This window comes from Tetrao urogallus, assembly GCF_951394365.1.
Source record: "Tetrao urogallus genome assembly, chromosome: 4".
NCBI classification, from domain to species: domain Eukaryota; kingdom Metazoa; phylum Chordata; class Aves; order Galliformes; family Phasianidae; genus Tetrao; species Tetrao urogallus.
In genome coordinates, this window is record NC_136817.1 from 25,383,768 (window position 1) to 25,405,806 (window position 22,039).

The window sequence follows — 22,039 nt, forward strand, 5'->3', positions numbered from 1 at the left end:
TACAAGCTGTGTTCTGATGCACTTAGAATTGCTGTGCTCCAAAAGCAAAAGTGGTTTCTTGTGGTGTTGCACCTTAGTAAGTGCCCTTTTCCCACAAGCAGGTTCAGAATTTTGACAGCTTTTGGTATAGCCAAATGAGAGACAAATCCACCAGTAAAAATATTAAGCTCTTTTTATTGACTTGGGACAAGCACTGAAAAAGACCCACTTTTCAGAGCTTAGGTAAAGGTGAAAGCTCCACGATGATCATCAGATTTTGAAGTTGAGTGTTGCCCTCAAGAGAATAGCTCCTGAGCTATTCTGAGCTCTGAGCTCCTGAGCTCTGAACAGCTCTTCTGTGCACAGCAACAATACATTTCCTTCTGCAGTGGCACAGAACAACTGACATTGATTGAGCCTTCTCTGGGCAGAGCAAGCCATTCCCCAAGGCATCACATGGAGGTGTTAAGTGCTGTTTGAAAACGTACAGTAAGGTTAGTGAACACCTATGGAATGTTTTGTCCCAAGGTTCATAGTTAATTGCAAAGTCTCTGGGTGGGCTCAAACACAGGAGATAATGCCATAAACAAACAAAATAAGGCCTGAATTTCCTATTACTTTCATTTTCTTATTTTGAGCTAGTGGTTTTACCAGTAGCCATGGACAGCAATGACATAGAGTGGTGGCTGGCTGCTCTCATAGGCACCCGTCCTTGACTAGCATGAAAGGGGCAGCGTTTCCCAGATCAGCTCCAGGACTGAAATGCACAGTGCATCAAGGGATCTTTTTTCCTAATGCTCTTCTAATGATTCTACTTCCTGTCAACTCTATAATAAATAGAGAACTGGTGGATAGCTGGATTGGGTCATGATTCTGGCTGCTATCAACTGGATTACAGATGCAGAAGAGATGCAAAGAGACAAAGCAGGAGCACTGAGAGATTCACTTAAAGGCAAAGTATGAAGGCATGGCACATCTTCATGTACCTTTTTTTTTTTTTTTTAATTAATCAAAATGAATTTTGTGTATAGAATAGGCAGAAGAAGTGTATTTTTGGAGCATACAATCCAAAAATGCTTTGCAGCTCTAGCAGTTCTGACAACAAAGTTAACATGAAATGCATACTCACAGCAAGGACTTTACTTCCAAGATGATGCTGTATTGCAAAAGCAAAACATGGCAAATGATCTGTAGAGAGCAGGTAATAGAGGAGCTGCAGTATTTCTCCAGTGGTGTAAATGGACACTGCAGTTCACCCATTCTGCTTTCATTTGTAACTTTCAATTTTTTGTAATTTTCAAGGCCTGGGTGCATGCACTGATTCATTGTGGTGTGTTAAGGGGCCATGCGGGTTTTTAGCACCTTAAAATGCTATTAATGAACTACGCATGATTAAAGGGGCAAACTAACCCCTTAATTCTAGGGACCATGTCCTGTGACTACAAGAAGGATTCCCAGTTGAAGAATCACTTATAGAAAAATGGGGAGAACTTGCAACTTGCAGTCTTGTGATACTGTCTTGCTGTAAATACACGTTCTGTGCCAGGTTACAGCCAGGGGGGGAAGTTTTTGGAAGAAACTTCTGTTGTGTTGCATTGCTTTTTTTTTTTCCTACCTGGGATAGAATCATCTGAAGTAAGTATGTGGTTTACAATCAGATTGTTAGTGCTGGTGGGAGTGGCTGCACTAGCAGCTTTGTTTCCCTGCTCTTATGTAGGAGAACTGAAGGATGAGAGGTTTCCAGAAAAAAAGGGCCTGTGTACTGTACACATTTTTCTGCATACAATGTGATGCTCACAACAGACAGAGCTGAAATCAGGATGTTGAGAAAAACACTAGAAGCACTAATTAATGAGAAGGTCAGGACCACCGTAGTGTCATTAACAGAACAGCAAATATTGCAGGCTGGCATAGGAGAGAGCAGCTTTTGCATTTAGGTAATGGGATGTGACAAGGTGCGTGGATTCACCATACCTGCACATGAAATGCATTAGGAAGTAGTGTTCAAACCAGTGTAAAGGGTTTGAGCTCTCATCGTGCTGGCAATTTAACACAATCACCATATATTGCTTTGATTTTATTATTTATCAGGAAAAATAGAGAAATGTCTATCAACAAGCCTCTCTCTTGCTCTCCCTTTCTTGCTATAACTCAGCTAATATTCTGTGGTGCCCCAGAACTGATTTATTACCTTCAGTTCTGCTAAGGATTCGTCACTCCAAGCCAGTATGAACTGCAGGTTTTCATCAGCTGTGTATCTGAGTGTATGTGATGTAACCAGTGTCACTGTCTGTGCAAGTTGGTTTTGGGAAAAAGATCCGTAGTTGTGTGTTTCTCTAAACAAATTCAGAACTTCCAATGCAGCAGTATCTATCTCAGCTTTAAGTAAAAGAATATTGCATTTCTATTCTGATCAATCTGAACTTCATGAACAGGATGATTTACTTCACTAGAAGTGCTGTTTAGACCCATCTGTCCAGTACTGTCCTTCAGAATTAAAACACACTTGTGCTATGTAACTGATGCAACCTGTGAATGACCATCCTAGCAGCATTACCATGATCAGCCAGTTTGGTGACCTAATGTCACACTCACGTTCCTGTACTCCATTAAACAATCAATACAAGCCATTTGAATTCACATATATCATGCCTTGTAAATCACTGGATCATAAACCTTAACAATACCAACATGTCGTCAGTATAAAATTGAACTAATTTAGTACTTTAGGGCTAGAGTAATTAAAAAATGAGTTACGCAAGCATTCTGTGATCTACATGTGGAATCCGAGAGTTGTCTCAGAGGAAAAGCCCCTACCTACGACCTGCTTGAACATGCACTGCAGGTACTATGGGAGTAGAACATGGCAGGTTTTTTTGTTTGTTTGTCTTTGTTTTCTAAGGGAGAAAGATCTACAGCTACAGTTTTATCTAAGAAGAAATATTTTTATGTTACAGTGAAGTCATTTATTACATGGTTGATTATCTTACTGAATTTAACTTGCTGGGCAACCAAGATAAAGTCCTTTCAGGATACACAATTTCAAAGGAAGAGGAGGCTCCTCTTACAGTTAGACTGTAGGATAGTTCCTCATGTGCAAAAGCAAAGCAAAAAGTCCAAGAGATGTTTGCAGGAAGGCCCTGTTCCTCCTGCACTGTGACCTTCTGTGCAGCTCTTCTGGAGCAGCACACTCAGCACTTGGAGGAGGATACCTCTTGGACTGCACTGTGCTCTGAGCCTGGAACTCATCTGTTGATGTTGGCTAAATAGGTATGAGAAGCACTTTAATTTGTATGTGTGAATGCAGGAGCAAACATGTGTTGCATTCCAACCATCCGTAACCTAATACTGGGCTCTCCGCTGGAGGAAGTGGGGGAACTCTGCAGGCTCCTTGGAGCTGTGCCCACGTCCTGCACTGCCAGGGCTGGCCTTCTGAATTCACAACATTGCACGGATATTCACAGCTGAGCTCCTGCGTAATCAAGGGAGTCAGAGAGGTTCTGTCCCTCTCCTGCATTCTTTCAAACTAAGCTACAGACTTATCCCTTGCAAGATGTACACACATAAAACTTTATGTTCAAGTCGAACATATAAAAAAGACTATTGGGTTTAGGGGTATTTTTGGTTTGATTGTTTGGCTTTTTTTTTTTTGGTTTTTTTTTCCTCCTGTTTGGGGTGGAAAGGCACCTTGGGGTAGTCCTGGGGGGCAGCTGGATGGCAGCTCCTTAGCTGCCCGATGGGCTGGGCGACGTTTCTTGCTTTGAGTTATGTCAGAGCATAATTTTGTCTATTATTAAGTACCATCTGGAGTGCAAAGAGCTTTTTGAGAAGCATCTTTTTTAGTATATGACACAAATGCAGAGGAGATACAAATGCACAGATATGGATATATGGGCTTTTTTCTTTGTATCTCAAACATGTGTTGTGTTTGCCAAAACAGTAGCAACCATCTTCAAAGTACTACCTCTAAGGTTGAAATTCAGGAAGAAACTCTCCCTTTTTTTCCAGTGTAATAGGGTTTTTGCACGGCTCAAGACATATCAATCATTGCTTTCTGAACCACCGGGACTCACTGTGTGGAAGTGACTTTTCCAAAAGGAGTAATGATTTTATAGGCAGATAACAAATGCTTCAAGTTTTCTGCTTTGTTCTCCTTTGTGTAATTGCTAACAAGGATGTAATTAAAGGAAGTCAGGATCACTACCACTGCCAACTGCTCTGTGCTGTAACAGGTCTTAGTGAGACGTGGTCTCCTTAGAGACTGTGGGTCCTTCATCAGACATCCTCCAAGTGCTACCAGCTGACAGACTGATGTCACCTGAGAGCTGGAAGCAGTTTAACATGAAAACTTGAAGGGAAGGAATATCCTCAACTCAGAGCAGAACAGGAAATCCTTTACTAGCCGGTGGAATAGCTGGCTGCTCTGGTGATCATATATCTTGAAAGGCTGCTTTTGTCATATCAGCCCTCAAAGCACTTAACAATGTCTTTAATCCAGAATAGTTGTACTGCCCTCTGTAACAGGTGAGTTCTTAAAAGACTGGCTCATTTTGCTCATGGGGGATCAAGATCCTCAAGCTCCCGTCAGTGACATATTGGCAGAGGCTGTGTGCTTCTCCCCAGGGCTGCAGCCTCCAAAAAGGGAATGTACCCTTTGGAGATTTGTCTTTTCTATGTCACACACAAGCAATGTGCTCTCCAGCACAGTTATTCAATTCCTGCATAGCTGTGAGAGAGGAGAGGGGTTTGGAATAATGGCATTTCTCAGACAAGTATTTAGTGATGTCATTGTTGTTGGCCCTGTCCTTACAGCTTTACCAGAGCACCCTTCTCCTCTGTGCTCAGTGTCTCCCTGTAAGCTCACTCCATTGCTCCCCCAAAGCTGTCATCTCACGACAGCTCAGACTGCTGAGACTGCTGATGCCGTGGGGATCATCAGATGAGAATCTGCTGTACCTGATTCATTTCCCCCTTCGACTTGCTTTCCCTGCAGCTTGAAGTTGAGAGTACAAGGTCCTTTCCCATAGCCCTTCCAATAAAGGACTGGACTACATACACCATTTCTGCTTTGCTGCAATAGAAGCGAACGGGCAATTCCCTGCTTTCCAAATCTCTTTGGAATCACTAAAGCAGCATTAACTGCAGCTCGTGTCACCTTGCCCCCATCTCCTGGGTATTAACATTCTACTGGCATTAACATCCGTGTGCTCCTTTACTAGCTCCCCGCTTGGGATGTATTTCACTGCTATAACTGTTATAATATTACTCTCACCTCATAAATATCCGTTGACAAGCTGGAGCACACAACTGAAGTTAAGTTTATATAGATCTCTTTTTTAAACATGCCTGATTGATATGTTTATTTTGCAGAGGGCTGCTGGCCCCCCCTGTCCTGAGCAGCCTGAAGGAGCAGTCAGAGGCACACACGGACCTCTCTTTCTTTCTGCCCCGGCCATCAGGTCAACCCCCATCACAAAGCTGTGAAGCTCAGAACATTATTAGAATTAGCTATATGTTCTGTTGCCAAAACCTTCTTAGTTCTTAGTGCTAAAACATCGTTTCTGCAGATGTGTACTGCTACCAGCATGTTTATTTTATATATTTGCCTTCTAGAAAGCAAAACCACTTTACATCATTATCTTCCCATCCTTGCACGTGTTGCATGACTACCACGTCTCAGTGGCCACACACTCCCTGAGTGCCATCCTAATGCAGAGCCACATTGTGTGTGCAGGAGTCCCATGGGCAGCCATAAGCTGCACTGTGTGGTGGATATTGAGCACCTGAGGGAAGATGGCTTGTGGTGCTGTACATTGTGAGAAGTGTCATTTTTCACAGAATAAATCGGCAACTAATCTCTTCAAGGAGCTGGCATTATTACAACACAAAATGTTATCAGTGATACAGACATTAGGAACATTTCTAGGGCTGCCCATGTTGGCTTTCTCCCCAAAATTCCTTAATTGACTGCTGGATTGCCACTGACCCAGGTGAGGTAAGCTCTGATCTCCAACAGTGACACTGGACGCACTCAAAAATTCACCTCAAAGAGCAGCAGTAAAACCGAACAACTACAGATGAATGGTGCTACATATTTTTGCCCTGAGGAATTTTTTTTTCACTGTCGTATTTCTTCTCATAACTTGAGATAAGTGGAATGTCATATAACTTGTTTATTATTCTCATATCTATGTATTTGAGCCTCCTTAGAATGTGTGCATGAACCTCCCTATCTCTCCAAGCAGTCTGGCAGTCATGCAGGTCAGTTTTCAGAAATCACATACCTGAATTGCAACAACAGTCATTTCAGGATGACAGCTGGCAGCATCTGACTGCTTTGACGGGGAATTTGCCAGCACAATTATGGACACCTCAGAAGATGAGGTTGACTAAGTGCCCACCTCTTGTCCCTCAGACCTGCTTTAGGTGAGGGAGAGGAAAATGAAAGCAAAATAAGGTGCAGGAAAAGAGGACAACGTTAATGTTTTTTAGAAGGTAGTCCCCTTTTTTTCTGCACCAAATACTCTGTGAGCAAAACTGTCAGTAACACATTCAAAATAGGTATTTTAAAGATGCTGCTGAAATATATACAGTGCACAGTGAATGGCTGGGTGTAGAAGCTGTTGTGACAGAAAAATATTTCTTGCAGAAAAATACACAGCTCACATGTAGTCATTTACCTCAAACTGTTACCTTAATATGAATATTAATTTGTGGAGAGTATCTTAAACTCATTTACTTGTTACAGCTGACATGGTCCTGAATGAGCAGTTCAGTAGAGTTGCTACTACCTGGTCTCTTGGTTTGTTTTTGCAAATGCCTGTGACATCAGCATGTTTTGGTAAATTCCATGTTGGCACGGGTTGCTCTTTGGAGCAAACCTTCAGATGTCCAGAGAAAGTTGTACATGTACAAAACGCTGATGTTTTAATCTATCAGGGCTCAGTATCCACTTTGTGCACACTTTGCTCAGATGTATCACACATGCTTGGTGCAGTGGGGAATCGGGGGTATTATCTGTTGTATTTTTAGTATGCTGGCGGCTTTGGGAAAATGCTATTATGAACAGCTTTTCACCTCACTAATAACGCTTATTTTGTAACTGGACATATGGACATTTCCTCACAGTTGCTACAGTGACTAAAATCTTTGAAGTATATGTTTACCAGTGGTGTAACCTTGTGGAAACCAGGACCAAGAGGATTTTGTAGAAGAGATTCAAGTGCAGTCTTTGAATGGTATTTTCCCACCTTTGACATTTCAAGTAAAACTTGGGCAGTGAAACCCTTAAAGCTCAATCAATGTGGAGCTCCTGGTACCAAGGTTGAACACAAAGAGCACGTGCATCATGCAGCCACAGATTCGCATCGCACAGAGCTGTGCTCCAGGGGTTGTTCAAAATCATAGAACCATAGATTTGTTTCAGTTGGAAGGGATCCTTAAGGGCCTTCTCATCCAACTGTCCTGCAATGAATAGGGATACCTACAATTACATCAGAGTGCTCAGAGCCTGTCCAGCCTAACCATCCATCAGTACCCCCAGGTTCTATTTGGTAGGGCTGTGCTCTATCCTTATGTCCTACAGCTTGTATTGATAGTGAGGGTTGCCACAACCCAGGTGCAAGACCTTGCACTTGGCTTTGTGGAACCTCATGACATTTGCCTGGGCCCACTGCTCAAGCCTGTCTAGGTCTGTGCCCTGCTTGTGTCTCTTAGTGCAGTCGCCCCATACTTGGAGGGTAGGGGGACAGCTCTCAGCCTGACCAGAGGCATGCAGGCAGTCAGAGAAGTTAAAGGAAAGAAGTACTCAGTTAGCGTGAGCATTTGCTGGCTTATCCTGACAGGTTTTAGTAATGAAGAAGGGAGGGATTTATCTTCCCTTATTGCCAAGCTTTCTGTGACTGCTTTATTCAGCAGTTCTCCAAATAGTCCACTGCCTTGAAAAAGAGTGGTTGTGACAAGCTGCTTCTCCTGCGAGTTGGCCTTCCAGGTCTGGGAGAAGAGAGGACGACGAGCTGCTGAGCTGGCTGTGGGGGCCTTAGGGGAGAATAAAACTGTATGCATTTGTAGCATCTGCTTCAAAAGGAGGTTGTGGCAAATATTTTATTCAGCAGAGCTGGAGGTCTCCTGTCTCTAGAGGGCAGGAGTTTGTTGTTTTCTTCTGTCGAGGCAAGCATTGCTTATGCAAAAGGAAAGGATGTGGAAATGGCCTGCAGAGTCCCCGTCTGATGTGGAGTAAGGCCCTGGTTCTCTCCACCTGACCCTTGGCAGGAAGCCTCCCTTGCCTGTAGCACTTCTGCCTCCGTGGAAATGCACCATGGCCTGGCAAGGTTTGACCCCGCTTCCCTGAAGGACGTGTTATTGTTTTCCCATTGCAGCTCCTGCCAATGGAGGGCTCTGCTCCTTCAGATCTAATTACGCAGGCTGAGCTTGTTCTCACTGCCAGAGGGAAAGTGATCCCTGCCCTGGCGGGCAGCCCAGTGCACACCTACCCAGTGCCGACACTCACCCACTTGGGCCAGCACAGTTCTCATCGTGCCCAGAGCCACTTGCTGAGCTGTCGCTGGGACAGTTCTCTCTCCCATGGTGAGAAAGCTATGGGGTGGCATCGTGAGATTGTCCTTCTGGGTGAAGCTTCAAGAGTTCTTCCTTAATTTCTGGATTTCTGGGGGGCACCACCTGCCATATCGTTGTGTGGGATTGCTGTGGCAGGACTGCAGGGAGGTGGAGTAGGGGGGTTCTGGAGGTTGAGCTGTTCTCACTGGGAAGCGCTTTTCCTCTTTGAACTCTGAAATATCCTGGGATGAATCCTCATCAGGAGTATTACTGGGGGGCCTTGTTAATGTTATAGGGGGACTGCGGCCAATCTGACAGCAGACCTGAACAGTAGCGCCAAATGGCCCTTGGCATCACAAAGTGTCCCTCAAGTGTTCCACATCTTTTTATAGGAAGGAAAGAAAGAGAGCTATATGCTACTATAATACATAAAATTTCAAGCCTTGTAAAATCAGAAGTGCCCAATTTTAAGGCCACTAAAACCAACAAATATCAAAACCTGGCATTTGTTGGGTCTTCTTCATCAAAAAAGGCAAAGAATATCAGAAATTTACACTTCACAGAGATGGTATCTCTAACACAAAAGTCAAACATCTCCATTATTCTTCCTTCTTCCCCTGTGTGCAACTACTCCAAGTGGGAAGAATGCAATTTATCTTTCTCTGTCATTGGTGACAGATAAACCATAACTGTCACAAGAAACATTCTCTTCCACCACCTTCCCTCCACGGTCATGACCGCAACTCAGCAAAGTCCCCTTCAAGCCTCTCCTAAAATCTCCTTCCTTTATGATCTTTCCCAGCCTTTATTTATTTAACCCAACCTTTTCTGAAGAGTTAGCACCATCTTCAAACAGTTCACATAAGTAAGAAGCAGGTGCCCTAAAACTGCAATGTATGGAAGTCCTCCAGGGTTCACATTCTCAGTTCAAACACAGCAATAGTATGGTATTCATACCACAGCTAAAAGGCTCCTTTGATTTTACAGTATAAAATCATCATAATTACTTGAATATGATAATTACTTGTAAAGAGAGAAGTCACCCCAATTACAGAGCAGGATGAACATTTAGGACGGTATGTAATTTCTTTTTTCTTTTTAATAATCACCACACAATTACCATGGAGGGAAATTCCACTTGAGAAATTCTTTTAAAAATGTGAATCTGTTGGAAGTCGTAGGTAGGGCTTAGGTGGATTCTCTTTTCGAGGAGACTGGACATCCCCCAGCACAGCCAGAGGGTGCAGCTGTTGGCTGTGACTGCCCGGCTGGAGATGGCTCTGTGGGTGGGGAAGCAAAGCCAAGCAAAGCCACAGCAGGAACCTCATGAATGCTGCACACACACTGCGTGTAACAGCCCTCTAGATGCCACTGTGATCCAGCTGTCACTTCACCAACCAAAGCCTTTACAGTGCTGATAGCTGGATCCTTTGCCGCGATAACAAATGCAGCACAAATGACATTGACCACTGGGCCCAGTAAGGAATGTGAACGCCAAGCTGTTTCAACCCCTCAGTCCATGTCAGCTTCCCTGGTACAATAAGCGCATGTCAACGAGTCAGCTCTCCTTCCTTCCCACAGACAAAACCCCACAGCACATCGTTAGGCTTTGTTTTAACTCACGTGGATTACTAATCATGAATTTCGCAGATATTTGGACACTGCTTCTGATCCCCTCCCAAACCTTCTTTGTTCAGGGCAGTATGGAAATGGCAGCTCTAGAATCCTCTGCCTTGAGCCAAGATCCAAATTCTTCCTGAAAGCCAAATCCTCATATGACACCATAGTTAAAATGACCACAGAATGTATTTTTTTCCTGTGTCCTGTGCCATGTCTGATTTAGACCTTCTGGATTATGAAAGAAGAGAATTTATAAAGCTGTCTGATTTATGTTCTTACACATCTCTGTCAGTCTGCCTTGCTCTTCCCTTGCAAAGATGTCTATTAATTGTATGTCAGGCATATTTGAACCTGGGCTAATTTATTGCTATTGTCGCTAGTATTACTGCTGGTTGAAGCCCTCATCATTGACCCGCGATTCACTGTGCTCTGAGCTCAGAAAGCCCAGAAGAAGAGACTGCCATCACTAGTCCGTTACTGTGCCCATTGCTCCTTTCGGATGCTAATAAATGGAGACAAAGATGAAATGGCGATACTCATTTCCACTGCAATTTTTTAAGCTAAGACATGGTGCCTCTATCCAGGGACACAAACTGCTACACAAAAGAACTGCATGTCTGACTCCTCACCTACTAGCTGGCCCACCATGGTGGTGTTGGCAGCTGCTAAGACAGGTGCACTGCAAGCAGGAATCATTCAAGTCCTTCAGCAGCACCATTTTCCTTCCTTCTTGTGCTCTAGGCTGCCTGGGTGAGCTCCATACTGTTAGAAATATTTCTTCCTCATGAGACACCACAGATGTGCTAAGTGGAGATGTTGGTGTTCTCCAGAGACAGTGAGAAGTGTCCTGCAGGGACACTCAAACAGCGTTTATCCTCTTTGCTGTATTTGTCTTAAGTGTGTATCAATGGCTGGTGCTGGAAAAAGGATTTGGTGCAGGTCTTTACATCCCGAATCCTGAGCGAATAGGATTATTTGGTCTACAGAGCTGCCCACGTGGGATATATGCCTATAGGCGCACTATCACTGCCCAGGCACTCTCTGGATCCCTTCACTGTGAGGCACCACAGTGCTGTGCAACCTTCCTTTTAGGAGTTCTCCTGATAAACATTGGGTAATGAGTACATGATACTTGCTTTTGGTTTTTAGCATCCTCCTTTTGCCTTTTCCCTTATTTTATTTGGATTCAATGATCATAATGGTATTCAACATTGGATATTCTACTGTATGATTTTAATCAATGTAATATGTATAATGACTTTGGGGGTTTGGTGAGTTTTTGTTATACGTATGCCCAGAGATCTTGGTATTAAGTGCATTTTATAAATTAATAAATAAATATGTTCATTTGTTGTAGAATTTCTATTGTTGATTTGGGAACAGTAAGCTCTTGCAAATCTCAGCTTTCACCTTGCCAATCACTGTATTCCTGTAAGTGCACTGCAGTTATTTGGAACCTTTTCTGGGTTGGTGTTGGCATCCTTTTACTAGATTACATTTATGCATTAGTACCATCTGTGCCTGCTGTACCTTCTGTGAGTTGGCCCTGGCCAAATGACTGGCATTTATCTGGAAGTGCACTAAAAAAAAAAAAAAAAAAAAAAAAAAAAAAAAAAGAGGGAGAGAGAAAGGAAAAAAAAAAAAAAAAGAAAAAAAAGGAGGGGGAGGGAGCGAAGGAGGAAAAAGGAAAAGAGAAGCTAAGAGTGCCTAAGCATTATGCTTGCTGCTGGCACTAATGGATCTAAGGGAGGAAGACACACCAGTGAATGCAAACACCTGCACTGACGCCTTCACTTCAGCTGCTGATGAAATCTGCCGTGTCCTTTCTGAGTCTTAGTTTTCTTGTAGTATTCAGACAAATTCTGCCTACCTTCATGTTCTAAAGAAACATTAACTGGTGAGACTTAAAAGAAATAAACCGCTCAAACCGAGGTCTGATTTCAGACTGGGGATAGTTTTGCTGCATTGCACCCTGTTTCCATTTGGTTGGAGAGCTTGGACTGAGTGCTGCCTTTTATCTGTCACTTAGTACTCAAGGTTATTTACAATATTCACTGCATAGAGGGATGCAGATGTCAGCTGGATCTATCATTTTGCTCTCCGCGCTGTCATCTGTTGGTCAAAAACATGTAAATGTGAAATAGCCTTTTATTGTGTCTGTTCTGTAAATACAGGGAGAAGTGAGCGCTTTCTTCTCTAACTAGTTTTTAAGTGTCTGGCTTCTTGCTTGTAATTATGAACAATTTTTTTTTCCTTTTTCAAAGAGAACTGACAAACAGCCACACCACAACCTCCCACCAGTACTCCTGAGAAATCACAGCAACTCGCACGGTCCAGAGCTCTGTTGCTGCCTGCTTTGCACAGCGAGCAGCACATGGTGCCTCACTTTCCTCACCAGGCTGCACCTTCAGCCTTGTCCCCACAGCTGGTTTCAAAAGAAGGGCCTTTGAATCCTATATCTCTGAGTATCCAAGAGACAGGAGAGGCCTGGTGCTAGCACAAAGCCAGAGATCCATAATGGTTCAAGCCTGTCTGTGCCTGTCTGCATGTGGATTGATAGACATCATTCACAGTCCTCATTTTCCTATCTCTGTAGTTTCAAAGAAGTTTCATTGAACACGAGAGAAAGAATTTTAGACACACTCTTAATTCACAGCAGTTGATATTGGTTTGTGCTAAGTAGGTGGGTACAAAACACTAAGAACAGATAAACTCAAATGAAGGGATTCCTAAATTCCTAACATCTGACTGCTAAGAATTTAAAATATAATTATGTGGCTTAAAAATGTTTGTAATTAAATCAGTGCAATGTCTATCAATAAAAAGCATGTGCCTTGTATCACTGAACATACACTGGATAAAGAGTGAGTACACGAGTCCTTGGCAGAGTGATAAGAAGCCACCTATGAGCTGAGCACTTATCCTACTGAGACTGACAAATTCAGTGTTGTACACAAAAGCTGGACTCATTTTGTGTCTGTATGGACACTGCCAAACCTATCAGCCTCTCTTTTCTGCTTGCACTGTCACCATTTCCTGGAATTCTGGTGACATCAGTAGCCCTTCTGAGCAAGAGCAGACACTGGAATATCAGCAGTTTTGCCTGAACATGATTTGATGCACAATCCATTCGTGTAGGTAGGGCCAGCCTGAGGAAGAGGAGCAAAGGCCCACCTTGTGTTTCTGGACCCATGCCTGCAGGGAGCAGCTTGGGGAGCATGGCCAGCTAATGACACAAAAGATATAAAAGTATCAGCAGTTCTTGGTGGTCTGCTACACCACAGCCAGTTTTTCAGGCAGTTCAGCATACTGAACTGATCTTCTTCCTAAAAATCATAGCATCATAGAATCATTCAGGTTGGAAGAGACCACTAGGGTCATCAAATCCAACCATGAACCCAACACCATCATGCACAAAATCTTGTGGACACTCTCTTCTTCACACTTTGGGCTATATTGAGCACTCTATTTCAGATTTGCATAATGATATCTAGAGAAGAACTAGAGTTGATTTTATGAATATTTATATGTAATATATTTTTTTCCTTTTTGTTCTGAATGACCACTTTCATACTGTGGAATCTTTTCTACTAAGAATATGATGTTTGGAATTCAAGATTTGCTTTTTCTTTCCATATGTTCTGCGTTAAACATATGCTATACTTTATATTTAAAAACTAGCAGCAGACTGAAAAAAAAAATAGCCCACACCATAAAAATATGTTTGCTTCATTATCAAAAGCTTCTGGGTTTTGGTATCTTTTTTTTAACACATGGGGGAAAACACCCTTAAGGACAATTTCAGTATGTGAAACTAACTTTTAAGAGCTTTGAGAGAGTGAACATCTGGTTCTTTACTTGCAGCATATATAAGGCTCATTAGAGCTTAAAGCTGTATATTACTTGTAGAACTGGTGATCCAGTCATCTGTTCTGAAATGAAAGAATCCTTTCTAATTATTGTAGGAATTCAGACTTCAAACATTTGAGTAGTGTTTTAATCGGCCTCCATTGGAAAACCATATGATCATGAAATCATTAGTTTGGAAAAGACCTCCAAGCTCACAAGTCCAACCACCAGCCCATCTCCACCATACTCACTAACCAGGTTCCTCAGTACACATCTCCACGGTTTGGAACACCTCCAGGGACAGTGATTGTACCACCTCCCTGGACAGCCTGACCACTCTTTCTGAGAATAAATTTTTCCTAATATCCTGAACCTTCCATTTTATAGCCTAAGACCTTTACCCTCTCCTCTACCACCAAGGTATACAGAACACCGCATACGCATACAAGGTGAACACATGTATCAATAAAAATCTGTCACTCTGTCACACATTTAATAGGCAGAATGATGCGCATGTAGATTCCCCCCTTCTGACCTTCTTTGCTACTTTGTTTACGATCACTCAGTGTTTTGCTGCTTATCTTCTACATAGCCAAATGCTGGATCTACACCTTGCATAGCCAGTTGTAGGCAATCCGCATTGTGCAGATCAAATGTGCAAAAGCATGCTACCAAACACCACTATTTTCTATAAGGTCAGTCTCTGGTTTTGGTTTGTCAGGGAAGAGTAGGAGGGCCAACAACTCCATCATGAGCTAGAACAGCATCTACACAAACCCATGGTCCCGCTCTCAGCCAGCTGCCTGTAGACCTGCAGCTCTGCAGCTTGGTTATCTGGTGACAAGCACCCAGTAGCCCTCCATTAGTGCTCAATTTCCTTAATTTAACGCTTGATGAAGAATGGGCTGACCCTACCGTTGAGAGAGACATAGACAGGCTTGAGAAGTAGGCCCAGGTGAACCTCATGAGGTTCCACAAAGCCAAATGCACCTGGATCATAGTAACCCTCCCTATCAGTACAGTCTGGGAGATGTAAGGATGGAGTACAGCCCTGCCAAAAAGGACCTGCAGGTACTGATGGATGGCAAGCTGGAAATGAGCCAGCAGCGTATACCCCCAGAGAGCCAAACATATCCTGGGCTGCATCAAAAGAAGCATGGTTAACAAGTCAAGGGAGGTTATCCTGTCCCTCTACTCCATGCTGATGAGACCTCACGTGCAGGACTGTGTCCAGGTGTGGAATCCTCAGTACAAGAGAGATGTGGACCTATTGGAGCATGTCCAGAGGAGGGCCACAAAAGTGATCCAAGGGATAGATCCTCCCCCACAAGGATAGGGTGAGAGACCTGGGGCTGTTCTTCCTGGAGAAGAGAAAGCTCTGGAAAGGGTTGCATGGAGAGGCAGTAGATGCCCCATCCCTGGAGACATTCAAGGTCAGGCTGATGAGGCTCTGAGCACTCTGATGTAGCTGTACGTGTCCCTGTTCATTGCAAGGGAGTTGGACCAGATGGCCTTAAAGGGTCCCTTCCAATTCAAACAAATCTGCAGTTCCATGATTCTATGATACTGGGAGCATGCAGTGGCATTGCACCATTGCAATCAACAGCATGAAAAAAGACTTAGAATTATTTCCCAGAGGAGGAGGAAAAAAAGCCTAAAGGAATTTGAAAGAAATGACAGTCATCCTCTATTACAGAATCACAGAATCACCTGGGTTGGAAGGGACCTCAAGGATCATGTAGTTCCAACCCCCCTGCCTAGCAGGGCCACCAAACATACACATTTAGATCAGGTTGCCCAGGACCCCGTCCAACCTGGCCTTGAACACGTCCAAGGACGGGGCATCCACAACCTCCCTGGGCAGCCCGTTCCAGGGCCTAACCATTCTCCTTGTAAAGAACTTCCCCCTAACATCCAACCTAAATCTTCCCTCCTTCAACTTGGATCCATTTCCCCAGTCCTGCTATTGTTAGCCCTTTTGAAGAGTTTACTCCCCTCCTGGGTGTAGGTTCCCTTCAGGTATTGATAGGCTGCAATGAGGTCGCCCCGCAGCCTTCTCTTCTCCAGGCTGAACAAGCCCAACTCCCTCAGCCTGTCCTCATAGGGGAGCTGCTCCAGCCCCCTGATCATCTTAGTCACCCTCCTCTGGACCCTTTCCAAAATCTCTATGTCTTTCTTGTACTGAGGGCTCCACACCTGGACACAGTACTCCAGATGGGGCCTCACAAGAGCCGAGTAGAGAGGGACAATCACCTCCCTGTCCCTGCTGACCACCCCTCTCCTGATGGAGCCCAGGATCCCATTTGCCTTTCAAGCTGCCAGAGCGCACTGCTGGCTCATGTTAAGTCTCTCGTCCATCAGGACCCCCAGGTCCTTCTCTGCCGAGCTGCTCTCAAGGACCACTCCTCCCAGCCTGTACAGGTGCCTGGGGTTCTTCCAGCCCAAATGCAAAACCTTGCACTTTGCCGTGTTGAACCTCATGAGGTTCACCCGAGCCCAGCTTTCCAGCCTGTCGAGGTCCCTCTGAATGGCATCCCTTCCTTCCACCGTATCAACCGCACCACTCAGCTTGGTGTCGTCAGCAAACTTGCTGAGGGTGCACTCAATTCCCTCATCGATGTCATTAATAAAGATGTTAAAGAGCACTGGTCCCAAGACAGACCCTTGGGGGACACCACTTGTTACCGGCCTCCACCTGGACATAGAGCCATTGACCACCACCCTCTGTCTGCGGCCTTTCAACCAATTGCTTATCCATCGGGTCGTCCACCCATCAAATCCACTTCCCTCCAATTTGGAGATGAGGATGTTTCTATTTCAGATTGCTGGATCTAGTTTTTTAATTAATAAAAAGAAAACCCAGAATAATCTCAAAAGGCCCTTATTTAAGTCTGGGGAATTGGTAAAGTGCATGTATATTGAGTAAGATTAGGAAAAATCTGCAATAAATTCAATGGGCAAATTTTGGAAAGGAAATGAGGTTTTGTCATTTGTTATATAAAAACCAAGTTATGTGGCTGTTGCTATGGTGACAACTTGTTTGTTACGCAGCGGAGTAAACTGAAAATTTGCTGCTTGAGAGTGCTTCAAAGTATGCACTTTTCCCCCATTGTTTCAGGTAATTTTTATGAATGTTTAATTTGCTGCTGTTTGGGAGGGGTGGAGGAAATGCCCAGCCATCCCCCAGCTAGGTATGAATATTTTAAACTTTATGAAATTGCTGGTAATTTAGAACTTGCCTTCTGAAATTACCTGGCAAATGACCACAGCATCATCCAGAAGTAAAAAGTAATGAGGTGTGCACAATTATCTTCTAAAGCTGGAGACACACACATACTTAGGCATGAATTTAATTACAATACAGGTAAATCAGTACCTTTTTAAATCCTGCCACTGATGAGGATGAAAACTATTTGTTGTTGAAACCACAATAAAATAAAACCCTAAAGTGTTAAATTCTAAACTTATAAACAGAAATGGTCTTGAAAAATAAAATCCAGGTTGGATTAGTACGATGATACATTTCAAATTACGTTTTCAAACAAAAGTAGTTAAATGAGTGAAGATAGCTGCATGAATATTCTTAAAATGGTTCACATCTATTCAGCTGCCGTCAGGACGGGGCAGATTTCAGCTAAATGATTTTTAAAAATTTAAAATGACACAGGCATGTTTGAAGGGTTGAGTACTAGTTTTAATAGAATTTAATCAAGCCAGTCTATCGTTTGTGTAAGTCCTTACTGAAATAAACGGCCCTATTAAGCCCCACTTTGTTAGCCTAAAAACCCTTGCTTCTAATTGTATGCTTGTAGACTGACTGAGGCTTCAGAATTTGTTAATTACATATAGAATATAGTATAAAAAGTAGGAGACCATAGTCAATATGTTGTTGTCACTTGAGCCTGAATTAAGAAAATATACTGTTTTCTGGTTTCAAACTCCATAGCTTTGTCTATACTTGAATACTGGCATATTATTTGCTGTCTTGAACAAATTAACAACTCAGGCTTTTTGCCCCCTTAATCTGTAAGGCTGTAAACTGAGAGAAACCAAATACTTTAGCTGAACAGAATGGAAGCTGCTACCAATGAGATATTTCTTTTCTTGAACTAATCCTGTTAAAATCAACAGGGCTACATTATCATGCCATTAAGCAGAGAAAGATGAGGTTCCCCATGCACAAAATGTTGTCAGTATCATGTGATGTTCCATTATAACATGGAAAACATTAAGGACGCAGGAAAAATTTTGTTAGGAAATACATCCATGAATTCTATCAAAACAATCAAAATACCCCAACAAAACAAACCCAAAAGATGTAATTTGACATGTTAATCTCTATATTGAAATAACTCTTTATTTCAAAGCAGTGTCTTTTTAAGATAAGCAGTGTTCCATCAGTGCTTTCAAATCAACCAACACAGCATTATAAATTAATGCAAAAGATGCCAAAAGGCCCCTTAAGTAGAAAACATCAACACACAATGTTAAGAAAGAGATTTACAGAAGAAGTTAAGATCTCCAAGTCCCATTGAAACGCTTCACATCCCGTAAGCCCCTTAGGACATCTCAGTCCTATCCTATTGCTTTAACATAGTCAGATTTGCTGGTAGAAGTGCACTCTCCTTCAGATTGGACTGAATTTATGGATATGGACAATCTCTTTTCCACCCACACATGTCTGCTGAGCATGGGGCATGCATACTGACCCAACATCACACATTGGAGGAGGACCAGACCCATTCTCACCTCTCTTCCTTTCCTGCTGAAGTTCAGCAGAGGTCTCAGATCAGCACATGATGTTACGTTACCATATGTGCTGCAATACCTCTGCACAGGAGGATGAGCTAAGGACAAAGTGTCAGCCTTAATTGGAGTGAGCTGTCATAGCAGACACAGGCTTACATGTTTGAAAGTCTGCCACTTGGACACTGGAACAATCACATGCCAGAGCTCCTTCTCTCTCTACAGATAGAACAGATTAAACTCAAATGATGAGGTTAATGTGGAAAGAAGTGGTTTTAGTTAGGACCACAGGAGACGGGCTTTTTAAAAAAAGTCTCTCAGTTAACAGCTGATTCAAGCAAAAGGAGTACCTCATGTTTCCAGGGAGAGAGGGAGAGTCATGGAATGTGCACTTATGAGCGACTCAGAGTTTCTCCCTAAGACTCCTTAATAAAGGTTTCATTAATAACAAATTATATATGCACTTAAGAAAACAGTAGAAGCTGATGTTCCTAAGAAGTAGCAGTTGTGAAGCTGCATTACAGAGGAAAATTGAGAATTTAAGATATATTGCAAATCCTATGCCCAATATAGCTGCAGATCCAACAAAAAGGTCTGGCTGAAACCAGACCAATGGCTGCCAGTGCTTGCTGGGAGATTCCGCCCTTTGGAGGAGGGTTGCGGTGGCTCAAAAAAGAGCCAGCTCATCCTACTGACACCAAACTGCAGCTTTGGAAGGGATGTAAAATAAATGGGTAAGGCTTAAGGAAGACCAAACAAACCCATTCACTGCTAAAAGATACGGATTTACACTTCACTGACAGTAACATTTGTTATTTTAGGAGAGCTTACTCCAAACTTCTAATTTGCTCATGGAAAACCCTGTAATTGCCTTACCATTTGTGTGTTGAAACACAAGCAGGATGGAGAAGCTTGTGATAAGTTTGAGGGAAGCATACTGGGAGATATAGCTGAGCTTCCCATTTTGGTTTAACCTGTTTGGACTTCAGTTGCACTGCCAGGCAAGGACAGCCATCTGCAGCATACTACAGGCAAAACAGCCTCATCCAGGCATCCTCCACTGCTCCATTGTTTTACTGTGATTTATCATTCCGTATGAAAGCACTGCTTACTATAGGCACCAAAAACTCAGTGCTGAAATGGGTCCATCTCCAGGCCTGAACTAAAGTAAGAAAGAATTGTAGAAGCTGAGTGAGCAGATAACACCAGGAAATACTCCAAAATAAGATTTCTGTGAAGTACTGAGGTTTCATGTACCACAACACTCCCTCTGATGTGTTACTGTATGATGGTAAGAGCCTGGCTATGAAGCCAACGATGGAGCTGGTTGGGCTGATGTAAAAAGCTCAGCACAATGCATCCCCAATGCATTCAGTCAGAAAGATAGCAGCTGAATTTTCAGCTGCCTGTGAAGACTCTTTCCGAAGAACCATCCCAATTTGTTACAAGCCTTTGAGTCAGAATAGCCAGAGATGTTATGTAGTGAGTGATTTCCCAATATTCTTAATCAGGAATTCCCTGGGTAGAAGACATTAGACATAGCTGGACAGCAGGCTCAAGACTTTTGAGGGAATAAATTCTTAATGTTAATAAAGAAGAATGAAAATATTTTGGTATCTCTTTGAGATGATACTCTCATTAAGACTTCACAACTACAGTTCAGGAAAAAAATGCTTCTGCTCTTTATCCCTTGCTTCCTCCTCCCACAGACAAGTGATTTGGCTATACCTAATTAAAAAGAAGAAAAAAGTGGCATAAGCTTAATTAAGATTTTAATTCAGCTACAAAGTACAAGAATAAATCACTACAGACCTGGTAGTGACAATAAGAAAATACAGTGCCTATTCCTCCTCTATAATAGAAATAATAACAAATGAGGAAATCTGGAGAGTAGAAAAGAATGCAAGAGCTTCTGCCCCATTGCCTAACAGCAGTACTCAGCTTGTTCTGGTAGCATAGGGCAAGTACTTTATTCTAAGTTTTATCATCTCTCTCTCAAGCCAACGAAAGCTGGAGTATTTATTTCTGACTGGCACTTTAAGGTCCCGATGCTCCTCTAATTCACTTACCCTCTCATTTCCACCTACAGAATCTGGATCCAAGTGCAGAAAACCTGGCTTTCTCAAATAGAATTAGGTATTCCTAACTATAGTGCTAATGAGATCCAGAAGAACTGTTGGGATTTTTGATGGGTTTTTGGAACGAGACAATTCTTTGGAAATATGGCATGAAACAGAAAATGTGACACCTTGGATTTTTTTTTTTCCCAAGCTTTCCTCAGTGTTTAGCAATGGTTATAATGACAAGGATGAAAGGCAAACTCTTCTCAGCTGTATGGCTCAACCATTACAAGAGGGATGAAAATTAAACAAAGGCTACCAATCTGCCCTGCAGAATCTTTTTAGAAATGTTCATTTTTCCAGATTCAACTCAAGCCAATTAAGATCTGAAGTAGATTTCCACATGAAGTTTTCAGTTCCACATCCTTCTTCAGAGGAATTAGCACGGTGTTAAAAAGGAGAAGTACGACTGCTTTATTTTAAGGGGCACTTCTTTCTTATGCAGGATGCTTAATATATTGAGCAGTATGCAAGAATCATTTCTCCTGGTAATATTATTAAAAATAATTATACTTGAACATTAAAAAATGCTGCAGTAGAAGAAAAAAAGTTCTGAATTTACAATATTGCATTTCAAGGACTAGAAAGGAGAAAAAATATATATAGAACTAAGCAGAGACAAATCATCTCCACCCTCACTCATCTCCCTCATCATTTTCTCCACAGTAAATGGTAAGTTTTAAAATATCATGGTCAGAGAACTAAAGGCCAGGTCTGTACTTGAGTGAGTACCACGAAGGGCAGGCAGACTGATGGCTTAAAAAGGCAATTCACAGGGCTGCGGGCAGACAGAAGACGTTGGCACAATATGGGATGCATTTGCAATTTAACTTCAGTAGGCCGTTAAGCTCTTAACCACATTAAGCATATCCACCACTGCTGGCAAAACCTTTCATGTCTTCCAGTGTGCCACTGCAGTGTCTCCTGCTCCTGGCTGGGCTCTGGGGCCCCGCTGGGGACTCTGACCTCTAAGCAATGCACTTATCCTTTTCCTATCTTAAAGGCAAGTGTGTATAAGTGTACAAACATTCAGAATTATAAACACCCGGATTTTTTTTTTACTTTCCAAACTGCATCATCCAGCCAGTATTAAAAGAGAAGAATAAAGCTGCTCTCCCCCAGTTGTCAATTTTACCTTCTAGTTCATCTGTCTTGCTTTTAAAATATTA

General features: G+C 42.7%; 1 protein-coding gene across 1 annotated transcript in view; it reads right to left on the bottom strand.

Moving 5' to 3' along the window:
- The window catches only part of ANTXR2 (ANTXR cell adhesion molecule 2), a gene marked incomplete at both ends in the record, with an annotated part of 99,232 nt that overhangs the window by 511 nt on the left and 76,682 nt on the right, over positions 1 to 22,039 (bottom strand). The window lies entirely within an intron of this gene.